The following is a 20,006-nucleotide window of genomic DNA, read 5'->3' on the forward strand; positions in this document are numbered from 1 at the left end:
CAGTTTCCTTAGTTGGCTCATTCATTTCACCAAACTGACAGAGATGGGAAGGGACCTAGGCCTAAAGGAACTGTCATACAACGGAGAAAAGGATCTTAGGAGACTGTTTCTCCTGCCTTTGGCCTCATCTCTAAATCTTGTTTATATAAATTTGGTAAGGAGTATGAAAAGTAAAAGCACTTATATCTATTCAAAGTGGAATTTTTGGGAAGCCTGGGTGGCTCAGTAAGTGTCCGCCTTCGGCTCAGGTCATGATCCCAGGGTCCTGGGATCAAGCCCCACATTGGGCTCTCTGCTCAGGGGAGAGTCGGCTTCTCCCTCTGCCCCTCCCCTGCTCATGCTCCCTTGCTCTCTCTCTCTCAAATAAATAAATAAAATCTTAAAAAAAAATTTGGTAAGGACTATTTCATGTATAAGCCAACTGTGATATTAAAAGGTTTAATCAGAGAGGAGGAAAAATATGTATTTATATATATAAATGTTTTTACAAATAATATAAATAAATTATATATAGTTTATCACTTTGCTGTTGTGACCTCAAAACACATGTACCTAACCTTCTTTTTCCTATGACATATTAGTATGGCTTTTCAAACTTTATATGGTTCTGACAATAGTGCATGGTCTTCCTGGAAAGGATAGTTACAACTGAATTTCTTTCAATTTGGTCCAAAGTATACTGTTCCTGGAAGGCATTCCTTGAAACCTGTGGCATAAATTAGGGGTCATCTCTGTTTTCATCACCCTGATAAAGTTTTCTTCATTACTTTTGTTTTCTTATTGTTTTGTCATTGTTGTTAATTCATTACATTCTATTCTTTCAGTAGGGAGGGTTAAGGTTGAAGGCTAATGGGTATAAACGTATAGCTACAATATCTTCTTTCCGGGAGAACTATTTACTTTGAACAAATGTTCAAATTTACTGTGAAACTGGATAAAACCTGGTTTTATCCAGATTCTCATCCATTAGACTTTCAGCTCCTTACTTCTGGTTACTTCATAAAATTTATCACATTCGATTTTCTTGTCAAATTATGTATACTTTTCAAGCATTACTAAAATGTAACTAATCTCTAAGGATAAAAATCTGACATCAATAATATCCAAAATATACCTACCACCTTTTTTCCTCAAATATGTTTTGAATAGCACTTTTAGAAAAACTGGCCTCTTGAGGTGATTACTTTAAGAAAGCAGTACTTATTTGGATTTTAAATTATTGGAAGTTTTTTTCAAAGTTAGCGTAATTTCTCATGCTAATCTTTTTTTTTTTTAAAGATTTTATTTATTTATTTGAGAAAGAGAGACTGAGAGGGAGAGAGAGAGCATGAGAAAAGGGAGGGTCAGAGGGAGAAGCAGACTCCCCACTGAGCAGGGAGCCCAATGCGGAACTCGATCCCGGGACTCCAGGATCATGACCTGAGCCGAAGGCAGTCGCTTAACAAACTGAGCCACCCAGGCACCCTCATGCTAATCTTTTATTTTTATTTTATAGACATAAAATGTAACACCCTTCCCTTGAATAAATTAAAATGATAAAAGGATAATACTGCTTGCCTAAAAGGCTTAAAACAGAACAAACTGAATGATGGCCTAAGCACAACCAGGGCTTTTTATGATTCTCCAGATAATTAAACAGGCATGCATCAAGAAACAAACTCACTGGGCGCCTGGGTGGCTCAGTTGGTTAAGCGGCTGCCTTGGCTCAGGTCATGATCCCAGAGTCCTGGGATCGAGCCCCATGTCGGGCTCCCTGCTCAGTGGAGAGCCTGCTTCTCCCTCTCCCTCTGCCTGCCTCTCTGCCTACTTGTGCTCTCTCTCTGTCAAATAAATAAATACAATCTTTAAAAAAAGAAAAAAGAAACAAACTCACTGATGCAAAGGTTGCAATGCTGAGAAGGACCAGATATCAAACGTAGTGAGTCATGACCACTTCAAAGGTATATGGTGGTAAAGTGAAGAGTGGGCATCCCATCTAAAGCACAGCTACGTCTCGGCCCCTGTTGACTTCTACTAGACCCAGTGCTGCCAGTTGTTATTAGTCACTAAAATTTGAATAAAATCTCCCCCAATTTTTGAGGCGCCTGGGTGGCTCAGTCGGTTAAGCATCTGACTTCAGCTAAGGTCATGATCTCAGGATCCTGGAATCAAGCCCCACATGGAGCCTCCGCATCCAGTCCTGTGCACCCACCCCCAGGGTTCCCTGCTCAGCAGGGAGTCTGCTTGTCCCTCTCCCTCTGCCCCTCCCCACCGAGCCTGCTCTCTTTCAAATATATAAATAAAATCTTAAAAATCTCCCTATTTTTATATGTTGGCAATTAGCTTAAAAAATTTTTTTTAAATGTCCAAGACACCCATTTGCAACCTCTGGTCTAAAGTTGATCAAGTGAAAAACAGCTTTTAAAGTCTTTAGCATAAATAGTCTATGTTGCCAAAAACAAGGATGGAAACTCACAGAACAAGAAAAATACCCTGTTTAAACTAAAAAGTACCTATTCACTCCAGCAATAAAAACAAATCTTATGAAAAGTGGAAGTCTGAAATAATGATAATGCTTTCTACCAAATAGTTCGGAATATCATGGCTAGTGAATTTAATTCATTTCTTTCTTTTTTTTAATTTTATTTTATTATGTTATGTTAATCACCATACATTACATCATTAGTTTTTGATGTAGTGTTCCATGATTCACTGTTTGCATGTAACACCCAGTGCTCCATTCAATACATGCCCTCTTTAATACCCATCACCAGGTGAACCCATCCTCCCACCCCCCTCCCCTCTAGAACCTTCAGTTTGTTTCTCAGAGTCCATAGTCTCTCATGGTTCGTCTCCGCCTCCAATTTCCCACCCTTCATTTTTCCCTTCCTACAATCTTCTTTTTTTTTTTAACATATAATGTATTGTTTGTTTCAGAGGTACAGGTCTGTGATTCATCAGCCTTACACAATTCACAGCGCTCACCTAGCACATATCCTCCCCAATGTCTACCACCCAGTCACCCCATCCTTCCCACCCCCCACCACTCCAGCAACCCTCAGTTTGTTTCCTGAGATTAACAATGCCTCATATCAGTGAGACAGTATGATACATGTCTTTCTCTGATTGACTTATTTCACTTTGCATAATACCCTCTAGTTCCATCCACGTCATTGCAAATGGCAAGATTTCAGGGTTTTTTGATGGCTGCATAATATTCCATTGTATATATAGACCACATCTTCTTTATGCATTCATCTGTCGATGGACATCTTGGCTCTTTCCATAGTTTGGCTATTGTGGACATTGCTGCTATAAACATCGGGGTACACGTACCCCTTCGGATCCCTACATTTGTATCTTTGGGGTAAATACCCAGTAGTGCAATGCTGGGTCATAGGGTAGCTCTATTTCAACTTTTTGAGGAATCTCCATACTGTTTTCCAGAGTGGCTGCACCAGCTTGCATTCCCACCAACAGTGTAGGAGGGCTCCCCTTTCTCCACATCCTCGCCAACATCTGTCGTTTCCTGACTTGTTAATTTTAGCCATTCTGACTGGTGTGAGGTGGTATCTCTTTGAGGTTTTGATTTGGATTTCCCTGATGCTGAGTGATGTTGAGCACTTTTTCATGTGTCTGTTGGCCATTTGGATGTCTTTGGAAAAATGTCTGTTAATGTCTTCTGCCCACTCCTTGATTGGATTAGTTGTTCTTTGGGTGTTGAGTTTGATAAGTTCTTTACAGATTTTGGATACTAGCCCTTTATCTGATATGTCATTTGCAAATATCTTCTCCCATTCTGTCGATTGTCTTTTGGTTTTGTTGACTGTTTCCTTTGATATGCAAAAGCTTTTTATCTTGATGAAGTCCCAATAGTTCATTTTTGCCCTTGCTTCCCTTGCCTTTGGCGATGTTTCTAGGAAGAAGCTGCTACAGCTGAGGTCGAAGAGGTTGCTGCCTGTGTTCTCCTCTAGGATTTTGATGGATTCCTGTCTCACATTTAGGTCTTTTATCCATTTTGAGTCTATTTTTGCATGTGGTGTAAGGAAATGGTCTAGTTTCATTCTTCTGCATGTGGCTGTCCAATTTTCCCAATACCATTTGTTGAAGAAACTGTCTTTTTTCCATTGGACATTCCTTCCTGCTTTGCCGAAGATTAGTTGACCATAGAGTTGAGGATCCATTTCTGGGCTCTCTATTCTGTTCCACTGATCTATGCGCCTGTTTTTGTGCCAGTACCATACTGTCTTGATGATGACAGCTTTGTAATAGAGCTTCAAGTCCGGAATTGTGATGCCACCAGCTTTGCTTTTCTTTTTCAACATTCCTCTGGCTATTCGGGGTCTTTTCTGGTTCCATGCAAATTTTAGTATTATTTGTTCCATTTCTTTGAAAAAAGTTGATGGCATTTTTTTTTTTTTTTAAAGATTTTATTTATTTATTTGAGAGAGAGAGAGAGAGCACATGAGAGGGGGAGGGCCAGAGGGAGAAGCAGACTCCCCGCTGAGCAGGGAGCCCGATGCGGGACTCGATCCTGGGACTCCAGGATCATGACCTGAGCCGAAGGCAGTCGCTTAACCAACTGAGCCACCCAGGCGCCCAAAAGTTGATGGCATTTTGATAGGGATTGCATTAAATGTGTAGATTGCTTTAGGTTAATTCATTTGTTTCTTATTCAAGGGAATATTCCCATTTCTTAATTTCAAATCCAAATGAGAACAATTTAAGGTATTATTCTAAGAAAATAAGCAGCTTTCAAAACAAAAACTTATTCCACATTAGATAACGGTATGTGACATTTATATGATAAACAGATGGGTTTATATGCATTTATATGACAAACATTTATATGACAAACAGATGGGTTTATAAAGGAAAAAGGCTATGATACATAAAATTACAAGTCCACGGGCTGATGATGAATGTAGCTGCTTCTGATACTGAGATAGGTTATGGCCACAGACACTGCAAATTTCATTTAAAAGCATCTAGTCAAAGACTTAACACTAATATTGGTAAAGTTTTCTTATTAGGAAATGATCATATCATTAAATTTCCTTGAGTAAACAAGGCAGCCAATAGGGGGGAAGGAGGGGACTGGAGTTGTAACGGTTATATACATAAAACCTGAAGTCTCTTCCTGTATTTCCTATTAACTTATTGATAAGCCACACAAGGCAGTAACAAATCTCACAAGAGAGTATGCTAGGCTGTAATTAGATCTTATGCAACATTTTATTGTATTTGTATTCCATTTTCTCAACTCCATTATCCTAAGTAGTAACTATCTTCCATCTTCTGAAATCCTTATTCTAGAACATGTTTTTCTTCTCTCATGGAGCATAAAGGATTGTAACAGGAATGTACCCATATTCAGCTTTCTCTTTCTCAGTTTTATGCATGAACTAGGTACAAAGGAATCTAATTCTTTCTTCCAAAGGTGCTGAGCTAAGCCTTTTCATCTCAGGTACTTGGAAACCAAGGTTTAAAACTCAGTCTAAAGTTTAAGATAGGGCTGCACTTTAATCATAGCAATATGAAAGGCATTACACTATTATCTTCTGCTTGCTTTTATCATGAATGAGTCTTCCATTTTACACTGTATTTATTGGTAACTTGAAGGGCTGCTGTTGAAAATCGGACAGCATTATAAATACAAATACTACTCTATTTTAATCTAACTTCTGTCCAGTTTCAAATAACTATTTCTTAATCATTGGCTAAACATTTGGCAACTTAACCCATCTGATTAGAATAAAGTTATATTATCCCCCTCTTTCCTTCAAAGAGCCATTATCTGCTTATTCTCTCATTTTATAGCTTACATGGTAGAGCAAAAGGAATAGTTTCTTTCTATATTCTTTTTTTTTTAATATTTTATTTATTTATTTTTAAGATTTTATTTATTTATTTGACAGAGAGAAACACAGTGAAAGAGGGAACACAAGCAGGCGGAGTGGGAGAGGGAGGCTTCCCGCGGAGCAGGGAGCCTGATGCGGGGCTCGATCCCAGGACCCTGGGATCACGACCTGAGCTGAAGGCAGATGCTTAACGACTGAGCCACCCAGGCACCCCAAGATTTTATTATTTGAAAGAGAAAAAGCTAGGAGGAGAGAGAGACAGAGAGAGGAAGCATGAGTGTGGGGGGGGCAGAGGGAGAAGCAGACTCCCCACTGAGCAGGGAGCCCCCATGTGGGGCTCAATCCCAGGACCCCAGGATCATGACCTAAGCTAAAGGCAGATGCTTAACCTACTGAGCCACCCAGGTGCCCCTTTCTATATTCTTAATGCAAAGCCACTCTTTCTCAGATTTTATTAATCTCTGCATACACTTTATAGGACATAATGAAAAACCTAGGGATAGTTCAAATCTGTCACACTGTAGAACAGGGACAACTATCACATCTAAAATTTAATGGGCCTTTATGTGCCAGATACTTTTTAAGTGATTTAAGTATATTAATTCATTAAATCCTTCTACAATCCTATAAAACAGTAATATTTTTACTATCATCCTCATTTCCCAGATGAGGAAACCTAGTAAAGTACCTAAGATTCATAAAACTAGGAAGCAATGGAGCCAGCTTACTTGGCAGCCTGACTCAAGAATCCTTTATAAACACTATACTGAAAACCAAAACTTATAGGAAGAGAGGTATATGGTTGCCCTATTACAGCATACTCTTGTAGGCTGAGATTAAAATAAACCTCATCCAACTTCTTCAGTGGTTAAGATTCATCACTGACTAGAAACGCCTGGATGGCTCAGTTGGTTAAGTGTCTGCCTTCAGCTCAGGTCATGGTCCCAGGGTCCTGGAATCGAGCCCCACGTCGAGCTCCCTGCTCAGCAGGGAGCCTGCTTCTCCCTCTCCCTCTGCTGCTCCCCCTGCTTGTGTTCTCTCGCTCTCTGTCAAATAGGTAAATAAAATCTTAAAAAAAAAAATTCATCACTGACTGGCACAACAAATACACAGATTATCACAAGAAAATGTATTCTTTTAGGAAATATGAGTACATCTTCATGTACATTCAAGTTTTCTCAAGAAGATGCTACTGACCTAACCTGTAAGGTACAATTTATTACTATACAGTCCAATGCTCTATAATGTGTTAGGTAGGATATATTTTGAATACATAAAAGTATCTTAACCACAGAACTTGATTAATACAAAATTTAATACAGAACTCTTTTGGTCCTTTCAATTTTTGTGAAATCTGGAACCATGGACATTTTTCTTTCTTTCTTCTTTTTTTTTTCTTTGAAGATTTTATTTATTTCTTTGACAGAGACAGAGAGAGCAAGAGAGGGAACACAGGCAGGGGGAGCAGGAGAGGGAGAAGCAGGCTTCCCGCTGAGCAGGGAGCCAGATGCAGGGCTTGATCCCAGGACCCAGGCATCCCCCTCCATGGACAGTTTTCTTATAATCATTCTCTACAGCTAAGCTATAATAAAATAAAAGTATTCATTTTAAGAATGAAATAACATGAATTCAAGTAGTCTTCAATGATATTTTACCTTCACTGGAATATCGCTATAGTTCTATTATACAACTCAGATGCAGCATTGCAAGCTTCTATTTGAACCCTACAAATATATATGATCAGCTTAAACTTCATCTTTCATTGTATTCAGTAAAGGTAACTGAATTCCATTAATTAGCAGAGGTCAAAGTGAGGAGTTAAGACTAAGAGACAATTTACAATCTTGACAACTGTTAGTACTAAATAATTCTCATATTATAATGGATTACCTCAGAGCAAGAAAAACTACAGTACTAGAATCATAAAAGACTAACCATTTCTATGAAAAATTAATTAATATTAGGAAGAATTAGGGGCAACTAAGTGGCTCAGTTAAGTTTAGGATAAACATCTGCCTTCTGCTCAGGCTGCTAGCCCTCTCTCTCCCTCTCTAGTGCGCGCACTCTCTCTCAAGTAAAATCTTTAAAAATAAATAAATAAAATTAGGAAGAATTAGATTCATGAATGAATTAGATTGATTCATTCATTCACTCTAAGATTTGAGAAAGAGAGCACGTGCATGCAGACATGCACGCAAGAGTAAGAGAGGGGCAGCGGGGAGGGGGAGAGAGAGAACTCCTAAAGCTGACTCCAGGCTGAGCACAGAGCCCAACTGGGGGCTGGATCCCAGGACCTTGAGATCATGACCTGGGCCGAAATCAAGAGTCAGAAGCTCAACCGACTGGGCCATCCAGGCATTCCATGAATACTTTAAATAAAGGTTTTTAAAGCCCCATAATTTCGACTACCTTTAACTACCATAAACTTCAGGGTTTAATTCACAGCTCTGCATTTTTCCAGTATTAAGAACATCTTCTGAGTGCCTATTGCAGACTAGGTACCATACAAGACACTTCACATGGGTTATCTTACCCATGGGAGAAATAAAGTTTAAAGACATTAAGTAATTTGCCAAATATTACCACAGCTAAGAAATGGCAGAAAGAGAACTCAAATTCAGGTGTGCCTAATTCCAAAAATGTTCCCACATCATGTTATGTGCCATCCTATCACATCATACCTCACCTCATTCAATATGAATAAAAACATCTGTACCTCAGTTTTCAGTTAGTTTTACGGTTTCTTTTTGAAGATTTCCCAGGCAGACTCTGCACTGAGCATGCAGCCTGACAGGGGGCTCATTCCCAAGACACTGAGATCAGGCCTGAGCCAAAAGCCAAATGTAGGACGCTCAACTGACTGCGCCACCCAGGTGCCCCAGTTTTACTGTTTTTAAGATACAATTTACAAAGACGTTTACAAAAATATTTAATGTCATAAGAAGATTTTACTTTTGTTTACTTTTTAAAGTTATGTAAAAATTGGGGCACCTGGGGGCGCCTGGGTGGCTCAGTTGGTTAAGCGACTGCCTTCGGCTCAGGTCATGATCCCGGAGTCCCGGGATCGAGTCCCACATCGGGCTCCCTGCTCGGCAGGGAGTCTGCTTCTCCCTCTAACCCTACCCACTCTTGCGCTCTCTCTCTCACTCTCTCTCTCTCTCTCAAATAAATAAATAAAATCTTTAAAAAAAATAAAAATAAATAAATAAATAAATAAAATTGGGGCACCTGGGTGGCTCAATTAGTTGAGCCACCAGCTCTTGGTTCAACTCAGGTCACACTCTCATGGGTCATGAGATCCAGCCCCCTGTAGGGCTCTGTGCTCAGCATGGAGTCTGCTTTGGGATTCTCTCCCTCTGCCCCTCCTACCCCACTCTCTCTATATATAAAATAAATAAATAAACAATTTTTAAAAATAAAGTTATGTAAAAATTATCAACTACTGACTTACAGCAAAACCAGTTCCTCTGACAAACACAATTTAATTCATATTTATTTACCAACCTTTTAAATTTTAGTGTAATAACTATTACAGGACTGGGGAATTCATCTTTATTTTCAGAGATTATACACTCAGCTTTAAACATGAGCTAAACTACCTGGGAAGAAGGGAATAAAGAAATCCTAGTATGTACATCTCAAGAGTAAAACATAGGAGTATCATTTTCTAAGACCATTGCATTCAACGAGCTAGAAAGAGGCAGTTTTAATTTAAAACTAAGGCAATGATACCAACAAAGCATGAATACTGAAACCTTTTATCTACTTTAACAGATGACAGTATTACAATTATCTTTACCAAAACGTTCACTCCTAGAATTACCTGGTTTTCTCTAACCTAGGGTAAGATCACACTATTATTTTCATCATCGGTTTCCCTAACGATATTTCCAGAAGAGTTAATACAAAGATTCAGATTACTGGTTTATTTTACAACAATTGCTTTATTAAGACAATCTACAAAGAAAACGAATATTTGATTCAAGTACTTCTACCTTCTATTTCAGAACACATCCTGTGTGAGAAGGATAAACCAACAGAGACTAATAGAAAAAAATATCTTTCAGTAGCTTGGTGCAAGGGTTTTCTTTTCTACCACACTATAAAATTTTTTCAAGCTAAATTATGCTAAAAAACAAAAAACAAAACAAAACAAAACAAAAACACGGTAACTGTCATTGAGCAGATGGTTTTTCTTCTCTACTTAAGGAAAATAAATAATAAAACTGTCATGATGAAGCCAGTATTGAAAAGGAACAAACACCTCCCACTGGCATAGAGAGTCACAAAGATCTTAAATCCTCATTTTTCTTACAATTTTTTTTAAAAGATTTTTATTTATTTATTTGAGAGAGAGAGAATGAGAGATAGAGAGCACATGGGGGGGGAGGGTCAGAGGGAGAAGCAGACTCCCCGCCAAGCAGGGAGCCCGATGCGGGACTCGATCCAGAGGCTCCAGGATCATGACCTGAGCCGAAGGCAGTCGCTTAACCAACTGAGCCACCCAGGTGTCCCTTACAATTTTTAAAAAAAATTTTAAATAAGCCTTTGATACCTGCAGAGTGGTAATACAGGAACAGTCAGCATAACTGGTCACAGAACACCAACAAGCAGCCTTGATGACATCCCAAATAATTATCGGACTGAGTTCTCTCCATTGATTGCCTCATCCCTACCTACCTTCCAAAGAACTATTGTGTTTCCTCCATTCATATTCACTTTGTGATTGAGGATTTGGATTTTCAAGCTTTAAAGTAACTTTTAACCTAATCACTACTTTTTTAAAAACACGCTATCACAAGCTTAGTAGTAGAGTTCCTCCAATATTGATAGGAAAAATTAGAATTTCAAATTTTTCTGTTGATCAAGGAAATCCTAGATTGTCACACAAAGATTCTGATTTGAGTTCCTCCAGTAGAGAGTCAACTTACTCCTGTTGTTTCCTGTCTTGTTTTAGTTACTTCATTCAAAAACTTAAGGATAAGAACAAAATAAAGCCTACTTAAAACCTGCCTGTAAGCTTCTTCAAGGTAGGAGCAAATCTTTGTTTTCACTGTACCTCAAGTGCCAACACGAGACTTAAGACAAAATAGTTGCCCAATAAATTTATGATGCACAAATGAATATTATTTTCCCTAATCACACATCTATTTACTACTATACTAATAGTCTGTGGCTATCTTTACCTGTCTGCTTACTAAGCTGTCAAACTCTGTGGAACCAGGCGCTGCTGTCTTAGCTGCCTACAGTGTCAAGCATTGCGCTCACAACACAGCAGAGTAAATAAATGTTTAACTGAGTGTTTTTAATTAACTGAAATTTACTTAACAGGTACCCTCAATTAACTAAATCCTAGCCCTCCATTTCACTCCTTATTCTAATTACAAAAAAATTATAAAACAACAAAACCACAATATATACAAAACCCATAACCCATCCTCTACACACTTTCTTCTTTCTTATTTGTTTGAGGCCAGGAAGTCTACTGTAATTAGTATAAATTAAACATGCATTCAATACTTACCTGCTCAGAATTCTTACAGAGAGTAAAAGATTTACAATATTCACAGGTTCCATTATCATCAGAAGAGCCCACTCTATTCCCTATAATATCAGGAATATCAGCAGTATATTTTTAAATGATTAAAAAAAAAATCATCATATACAAATCTAGTTCTCCCAAAATACTCTAAGCCTCTTATGGGCAAAAACCCTTTTCTTCATCATGCCCCACAGTACCTTATGCATAGTAAATGTTCAAAATACAACAAGGTTTAGGAAGTTTTAAAGTTCTTTGTAATCTTCAATTAAACAGAATTTAATCCTGTTGCCTAAATCCAGGCATTCTAGGATGTTTGTTTTAATGAATTGAATTTTTAAAAATCTGTGTTGTAAGAGCTTTAAAAGAAATATGTTAAAAGAAATTATAGGAGCATTAAGAGCTTCCTAATTTACACAACCTAGCTATTTAAATAGCTAAAACAATAAATCAGTAATTGGGTTAATTCCCTCCTTTTAGTCCCTTCTCCCATCACAAAGCAGATCATCCCCACAACATAGAAAATCAAAATGAAAATTAGTTTGATAATTAATTTTCCAAGGAAAAACAGCTAATGAAAAGTAAAATTCCAGGGCTGGTTTGAATTTGTGATCTATACTGCTTTCAGTCTGAAAATCCTTTTTCTGACTGTTCAATAATTAATTAGAATAATTATGTCCCTCAATTACTACCAAATTAAATCAAGAATAGCAGTTATAATGTACAGTAGAGGGAATTTAGTCAATAATATTGCAATAACTTTGCATGGTACAGATGGTAACTAGACTTATTGTGGGGATCACTTCATAACGTATGAAAATATCAAATCACTATGATGCATACCTGAAACTGGTAAGATATTGTATGTCAATCATACTTCAATTAAAAAATAACAATGCTTAGGGTGCCTGGGTGGTGCAGTCAGTTAAGCGCCAGATTCAGGGTTGTGAGATCCAACCCTGTGTCGGGGTCTGCTCTCAGTGGGGAGTCTGCTTGAGATTCTCTAACAAATAATCTTTAAGAAAACAAAACAATGCTTATATGTCACGATAACTGTAACTTAAAACTTCCTGTCACATACACAGTTTAAAATAGGCAAAATTATTAGTAAGTTTTATTCACATAAATACTTCTTCAACCTTCTATGTTTTTGAGGCAAGAGCTAATAATCTTCAGCTCTTCCTTTGCAAAAATTTTCACAAGAAATTACACTGAGGGGTGCCTAGGTGGCTCAGTCATTGGGTGTCTGCCTTCGGCTCGGGTCATGATCCTGGGGTCCTGGGATCGAGCCCCGCATCGGGCTCCCTGCTCAACGGGAGGCCTGCTTCTCCCTCTCCCACTCCCCCCACTTATGTTCCCTCTCTCGCTGTGTCTCTCTCTGTCAAATAAATAAATAAAATCTTAAAAAAAAAAGAAAAAAAGAAAGAAAGAAATTACACTGAGTAGTTTTAATCCGGGTTTTAAGAAAAGATTGCCCCAGTCCTCCTTATGGCCAGGGTCAAAGTGCATGAAGAAGCTGGTTGGGATATGTGTTGCAGTCTGTACTTAGAACAAAAAGAATAAGATGCAGATGGTACTTGAACAAAAAGATTGTTCAATTGTGATATAAGTCATCATGTTTTCCTCATCAGTACTGTATCTTGAACTAGACAGCCATAAATATCTTTAATAGTACAGAAGATAACAGACAAAAGAGATTAAAATTTTCGGGTGCCTGGGTGGTTCAGTCACTGGGCGTCTGCCTTTGGCTCAGGTCATGATCCCGGAGTCCTGGGATCAAGCCCCGCATCGGGGGCTCCCTGCTCGGCGGGAAGCCTGCTTCTCCCTCTCCCACTCCCCCTGCTTGTGTTCCCTCTCTCGCTGTGTCTCCCTCTGTCAGATAAATAAATAAAATCTTTAAAAAAAAAGAGATTAAAATTTTCTCTTCAGGTTTAGTTGAAAGATTTTGACTAATGACTAATAAATAGGAAAAATACTGCAGAAGTGGGGAGTGACTAATGAATGACTAATAAATAGTAAAAATACTGCAGAAACCAAATGACCACAACTATCCTCTTCATTTTATGGGTATGAAAAAGTGTTTAAAGAAGGTTAAAGCTACACAATCTTGGACTTAAAAAGATATTTCTATACAAAATTCTACCGAATAGCTGACCATTACATACTGCATATAGTGCATATGCCTTGATACATTAAAAATTTTTTTCAAGATAAAATAGGTTAAAAATAATATAGATGCATCAAACTAGAAACCTTCTACCCAAATGAAAATATAACATTATTAAAGAAGTTTTATTTATACATCATTGAAAGTACTTAACTGACTCCAGTCCTATGAAAAATCATCTAATCAAATAATTCAAAAGCTTTAATTAGTGAGATTATCAACAATCCTTACAATCTGGACCTTCTGGACAATATTTTCACATATACACTATATCTTTGTTATATATTTGCTTTTTTTTAATTATAGAAACACACTGCTATTAGAAAAAATAATCAGAACTCACAGAAAATTATGATACAAAAAGTGAAAAGTGAAACCTCACCACTAAAGAAGACTTCTGTTAAGTTTTTTTCCAATCATACACTGACATTTTTGTTTGGTTGGTTTTTATTGTGGTAAAATATATAACATAGTACTTACCATTTTAACCTTTTGTAAATATACACCTCACTGGCATCAAATACATTCACAATGTTGTGTTGCCATCATCCCTATCTATGTCCAAAACTTACTTATCACTCTTAACACAAACTCTGAACCCATTCAACAGTAACTTCCTCTTTCTCCCTCTCCTCAGCCGCTGGTAACCCCTATTTTACCATCTGTCTTTAGGGAATTTGCCTATTCTAGATACCTCATGTAAGTGGAATTATACAATATTTGTCCTGTGTTTCTAACTTATTTCACTAAGCATAGTGTTTTCAAGGTCCCTCCATGCTGAAGCATGTGTCAGAATTTTCTTCCATTTTTTTTTTTTTAAGATTTATTTATTTGAGAGAGAGGACACATGCTCACATGCTTGCAGAAGACTCGGGGGGAGGGGCAAAGGGAAAGGGAGAGAGAATCTCAAGCTGACTCCACACTAATTGTGGAGCCAGACCTGGGGCTCGATCTCACAATCCTGAGATCATGACCTGAGCTCAAACCAAGAGCCAGGTGCTTAACTGACTGCACCACCCAGATGCCCCAGAATTTTCTTCCTTTTTAAGGCTGAATTTCACTATTCCATTTTATGTATATACCACATTTTGTTTATCCATTTACCTGTCAACAGACACTTGGTTTGCTTCCATCTTTTGGTTACAAGGAATAACACTGCTATGATCATTAATGTACAAGTATCTGTTTGAGATTCTGATTTCAACTGTTGGAGGAATTGCTGGGTCATATATGGTAGTCCTATATCAACCTTTTAAGAAACTATTTTCTACAGCAGCTGTACTATTCTATATTCCCACCAGTAATACAGGTTTCCAATTTCTCCACATCCTCACCAAAACACTTGTTATGTTGATTTTTTTTTAATAATAGTCATACTAACGGGTATAAAGTGCTATCTCATTGTAGTTTTGATTTGTATTTCCCCAAAGACTAACAATTTTGAGTATCTTTTCATGTGTTTATTTGTATATCTTCTTTGGAGAATGTCTATTCAAGTTCTCTACCCATTCTTGAAATGTTTTTTGTTGTTGAGTTTTAGGCATCATGTAACCATTCAATGTTATTAATCCCTTAGCAGAAAATACTTCCAAGTTTTTCCCCCCATTTTGTAGTTTATTTTTTCACTTTCTTGATAGTATCCATGACACACAAAGCCCTTAATTTTGATGAAGCCCAATTTATCTATTTTTTCTTTTATTGCTTGTACTACTGGGTATCCTATCTATAAAACTGTTGCCAAATCGAATGTCAATGAAGACTTAACCGAATGTTTTCTTCTAACAGTTTTATAGTTTTGGCTGCCAAGTTTAGGTCTTCGATCCATTTTCAGTTAATTTTTGTATACAGTGTAAAAAGTAAGGCTCCAACTTCATTCTTTTACATGTGGGTATCTGGTTTTCCCATCATTTGTTGAAAAGATGGTCCTTTCCCCATTGATTGTGGTCTCAGTACCTTTGTTAAGACCAATTAACCATATAACATTATTTAAAATGTATAGCTTTGGGATGCCTGGGTGGCTCAGTCATTAAGCATCTGCCTTTGGCTCAGGTCATGATCCCAGGGTCCTGGGATAGAGCCCCTCATCGGGTTCCCTGCTCAGCGGGAAGCCTGCTTCTCCCTCTCCCACTCCCCCTGCTTGTGTTCCCTCTCTCGCTATGTCTCTGTCAAATAAATAAAATCTTTAAAAAAAAAATAAAATGTATAGCTTTTAAAGAAAAAAAAAGAAATGGGATAATACAGAAATTTAAGTTTTGGAGTTTTGTTTTTTTTTTTGGTGGGGGGGGAGTTAATACATCTTGAACTTATTTCCTGTCAATATATTTCATTTCATTTTTAAAAATTATTGTAGAGGGCGCCTGGGTGGCTCAGTCGTTAAGCGTCTGCCGTCGGCTCAGGTCATGATCCCAGGGTCCTGGGATCGAGTCCCGCATTGGGCTCCCTGCTCGGCAGGAAGCCTGCTTCTCCCTCTCCCACTCCCCTGCTTGTGCTCCTGCTCTCTCTGTCAAATAAATAAATAAAATCTTTAAAAATAAATAAATAAAATTATCGTAGAGTATATATGGATATGTCTAAGAAATTTCCTATAATGTTGAATGCAATTCTGAAAACTAGTATCTGAAATTAAATTATAAATATGAATCTATAAATTGCTTAGAAGGCTAACTAACCTTTATCTCCACTTTGTACTTGCACCACTATTAAAATCAGACCTGTTAATTAAGATTAAGGTTACAAGTATCTAAAACTTGAAGCTGAATAGGGCGCCTGGGTGGCTCAGTTGGTTAAGCAACTGCCTTCGGCTCAGGTCATGATCCTGGAGTCCCGGGATCGAGTCCCGCATCGGGCTCCCTGCTCGGCAGGGAGTCTGCTTCTCCCTCTGACCCTCCTCCCTCTCATGCTCTCTGTCTCTCATTCTCTCTCTCTCAAATAAATAAATAAAATCTTTAAAAAAAAAAAAAATAAAACTTGAAGCTGAATAAAGACTACAAGGCTGAAAAAAAGGCTAAAAGGCTGAAATATCGATAGCAGATGATCATTTTGTGTCAGAAAAATTCTGACATAGTTTCTTAGTTTTAAAAGACCAGGATGAGGGGTGCCTGGGTGGCTCAGTGGTTAAGCTTCTGACTCTTGCTTTCAGCTCAGGTCATGATCTCAGGGTTATGAGATCAAGCCCTGCTTTGGGCTCTGCACTCAGCAGGGCATCTGCTTGAGATTCTCTCTCACCCTCTCCCTCTGCTCCTCCCCCTACTCACGTGCACACACACTCTCTCTCAAATAAATAAATCAAGAAAGAAAGAAAGAGAAAGAAAGAAAGAAAGAAAGAAAGAAAGAAAAAGAAAGAAAGAAAGAAAGAAAGAAAGAAAGAAAGAAAGAAAGAAAGAAAGAAAGAAAGAAAGAAAAAAGAAAAGAAAAGAGAGAAAGAAAAGAACAGGATGAATTGGGGCACTTCGGTGGCTCAGTCAATTGGGCATCTGCCTCTTGATTTTAGTTCAGGTCTTGTTCTCAGTGTGGTGAGTTCAGGCCCCACGTTGAGCTCCACGCTGGTGTGGAGCCTACTTAAGACAAACAAACAAACAAAATAAATAAATAAAAAATAAAAACAAAAGAACAGGATGGAAGAAGACAAAGTTTCATTCAGTGAGACTACTGGCTCTAATCACCAATTTTTGCTAATTCACAGATACCACTGAGGGGGATTAAATGACATAGTATATATGGTGAGCCTCCAGACACCATTCTCCATGAGCTGTGCTACAGCTAGTATAATCTAGTTTACGTTTAGGGTCAAAATATGTGACTATGCAGAAGGATACTTTGATCAAATACAATCTTCACTAATTCATCAAATAGCACTATGCAAAATTAAGGTCCCGACTTTTATTTTGAGTATTTTATTTGAATCTCTTATTGCCATAAAACAGTTCTCAGTTGTGGCTGCACAGCAGTCACTAATAAAACATAAAACAACACAAAACCAGGATCCTTACCTCCCTTAATATCCTGATTTAATAAGATGAAGATGGATAGGACACTGGTACTTTTTAAATATGCAGCTAAGATGGAGAACCATTATTCTAACATAATATTTGTTAACACTGTTTCTCTAAGAATAGTTAAAAATTCCATGCATTTGCTGTTCTTTATAAAAATCAAATATGTCAGGGTGCACCTGGCTAGCTCAGTCCATCGAGCATGCAACTCTTGATCTCAGGGTTGTGAATTCGAGCCCTACAATGGGTGTAGAAATTACTTAGAAATTAGAAAATCTTTAAAAAAAATAAAAATAAAAATGTAAACAAATATTTCTGGCCCCCAGAAAAAAATACTACTTTTTTTTTAAAGATTTTACTCATTTATTTGACAGACAGCAGGAGAGAGAGCGAGAAAAAGCATGAGCAGGGGGAGCAGGAGAGGGAGAAGTAGGCTCCCCATGAGCAGGGAGCCCGATGTGGGGCTTGATCCCAGGACCCCAGGATCATGACCTGAGCTGAAGGCAGACGCCCAACCGACTGAGCCAGCCAGGGCCCCAATAAATAAAATCGTTAAAAAATATATAGATATATATCCTAGTGATCTTGCTTTCAGATTGAACTGATACAATGAATCAAGGAAGAACCACTGGCCTAGTTCTTCCTTTATCCTTATTAAATCCATTGCAAGTAGTTCATTTCTCATATCACCATCTTTATTCCTGTACCCTTTTGTTCCAGTCAAGACATGAAATAGCAGGAAGACAAAAGGAACCTTTCCAAATTCAGGGGCCCTTCCCAAAGTGTATTTTACCAATATGTTTCTGAATATACAACAAAGAATTTTAACACTGCGCTACGTATAGTATTGAATAAATTTCCATAATAGTTTCTTCCTATACAACACAACTAAAATATGAATGGCAAGAGCCCATTTATTTATTAACAAGTATTAATTGACCGCTTTCTATTACCAGGTACTAAGATATACACTGGATATAAACACAAAACATAGCTTCTTTATTTATTTATTTTTTTTTTTAAAGATTTTATTTATTTGACAGAGAGAGCACAAGCAGAGGGAGAGAGAGAGAGAAGCAGGCTCCCCGCTGAGCAAGAAGCCCGATGCGGGACTCGATCCCAGGACCCTGGGATCACGACCCAGGCCGAAGGCAGCCGCTTAACCGACTGAGCCACCCAGGCGTCCCACAAAACATAGCTTCTAACGGCTTTAAGAAATATTACAAGGAGGGGTGCCTGGGTGGCTCAGTCATTAAGCGTCTGCCTTCAGCTCAGGTCATGGTCCCAGCGTCCTGGGATCAAGCCCCGCGTAGGGGTCCCTGCTCCGCGGGAAGCCTGCTTCTCCCTCTCCCACTCCCCTTGCTTGTGTTCCCTCTCTCACTGTCTCCCTCTGTCAAATAAATAAATAAAATCTAAAAAAAAAAAAAAAAGAAATATGACAAGGGTTCTTACAGATGTGTGTGAGGTATTTGGCAGTTTAAGGAAGTACAGACAAGGAACATCTAACAATTTAGTGGTTAAAAATACTTCCAAGAGTGAGATTTAACCGTGGGGTGGGGTGGGAGGTGGGGAGACTAAGGGTTCCTGAAAAAAATATAACAAGGGAAAGAAAAGGCATGGGGGGGGGGAATGGAATGGAGCCAAAAGAATGCAGTCTCTAACACAGCTGTTCTCAAAGCATGGTCCCTAGGTCAGAAGCATCAGCATCACCTGGGAATTTGTTATAAATAGAAATTTTGGGGCCCCAGCCCAGATGCATTAAATCAGAAACTCTGGAGGTGGAGCCCAGCAATCTGCACTTTAACAAATCCTCCAGATGACTCTGATAAATAATAAAGTTTTAGAACCACTGATCTAGTCTGATCATGGAACTGTAATTATGTTATTAAAATTAAAGCAAAGAAAGCTCACAACTGTTAGAAGTCAAAATGCACAAGGCATTGTATGCTAACATTAAGTCCTGAGAAGCCACTGACAGTTCCCAACCTGTGAGGCTCTTTTCCTCTCTTAATTACCACTGCCTGAAACAACTACAAAATATACATTCTCTTCAAGCTCTCATGGAATATTTATGAAACTTGACTATGTGCTATGCCCAAGAGCCACCAAGATTTAACCACAAATTTTGATACTGCATTTTCATTGAGTTTTAAGTATTCTTAAACCTCCATCATAACTTCTTCTGGAACCTCAGTTATTTAGAAGTATATTTACAAATTTTCAAACATTTTTTAAAGTTACCTCTCTAGGGGCGCCTGGGTGGCTCAGTTGGTTAAGTGTCTGCCTTGGGCTCAGGTCATGATCCCAGAGTCCTGGGATCGAGCCCCGCATCGGGCTCCCTGCTCAGCGGGGAGCCTGTTTCTCCCTCTCCCTCTGCTTGCCGCTCCCCCTGCTTGTGCGCTCTCTGTGTCTGTCTCTATGTCAAATAAATAAATAAAATCTTAAAAAAAAAAAAAGTTACCTTTCTA

The 20,006-nt window shown here is 38.3% G+C and overlaps 1 protein-coding gene across 14 annotated transcripts in view; it reads right to left on the reverse strand.

The window, feature by feature from the left end:
* The window catches only part of CSNK1G1 (casein kinase 1 gamma 1), a 186,409-nt gene that overhangs the window by 127,255 nt on the left and 39,148 nt on the right, over positions 1-20,006 (reverse strand). The window lies entirely within an intron of this gene.

This window comes from Phoca vitulina, unplaced genomic scaffold, assembly GCF_004348235.1.
Source record: "Phoca vitulina isolate PV1807 unplaced genomic scaffold, GSC_HSeal_1.0 scaffold20, whole genome shotgun sequence".
NCBI classification, from domain to species: Eukaryota; Metazoa; Chordata; class Mammalia; order Carnivora; family Phocidae; genus Phoca; species Phoca vitulina.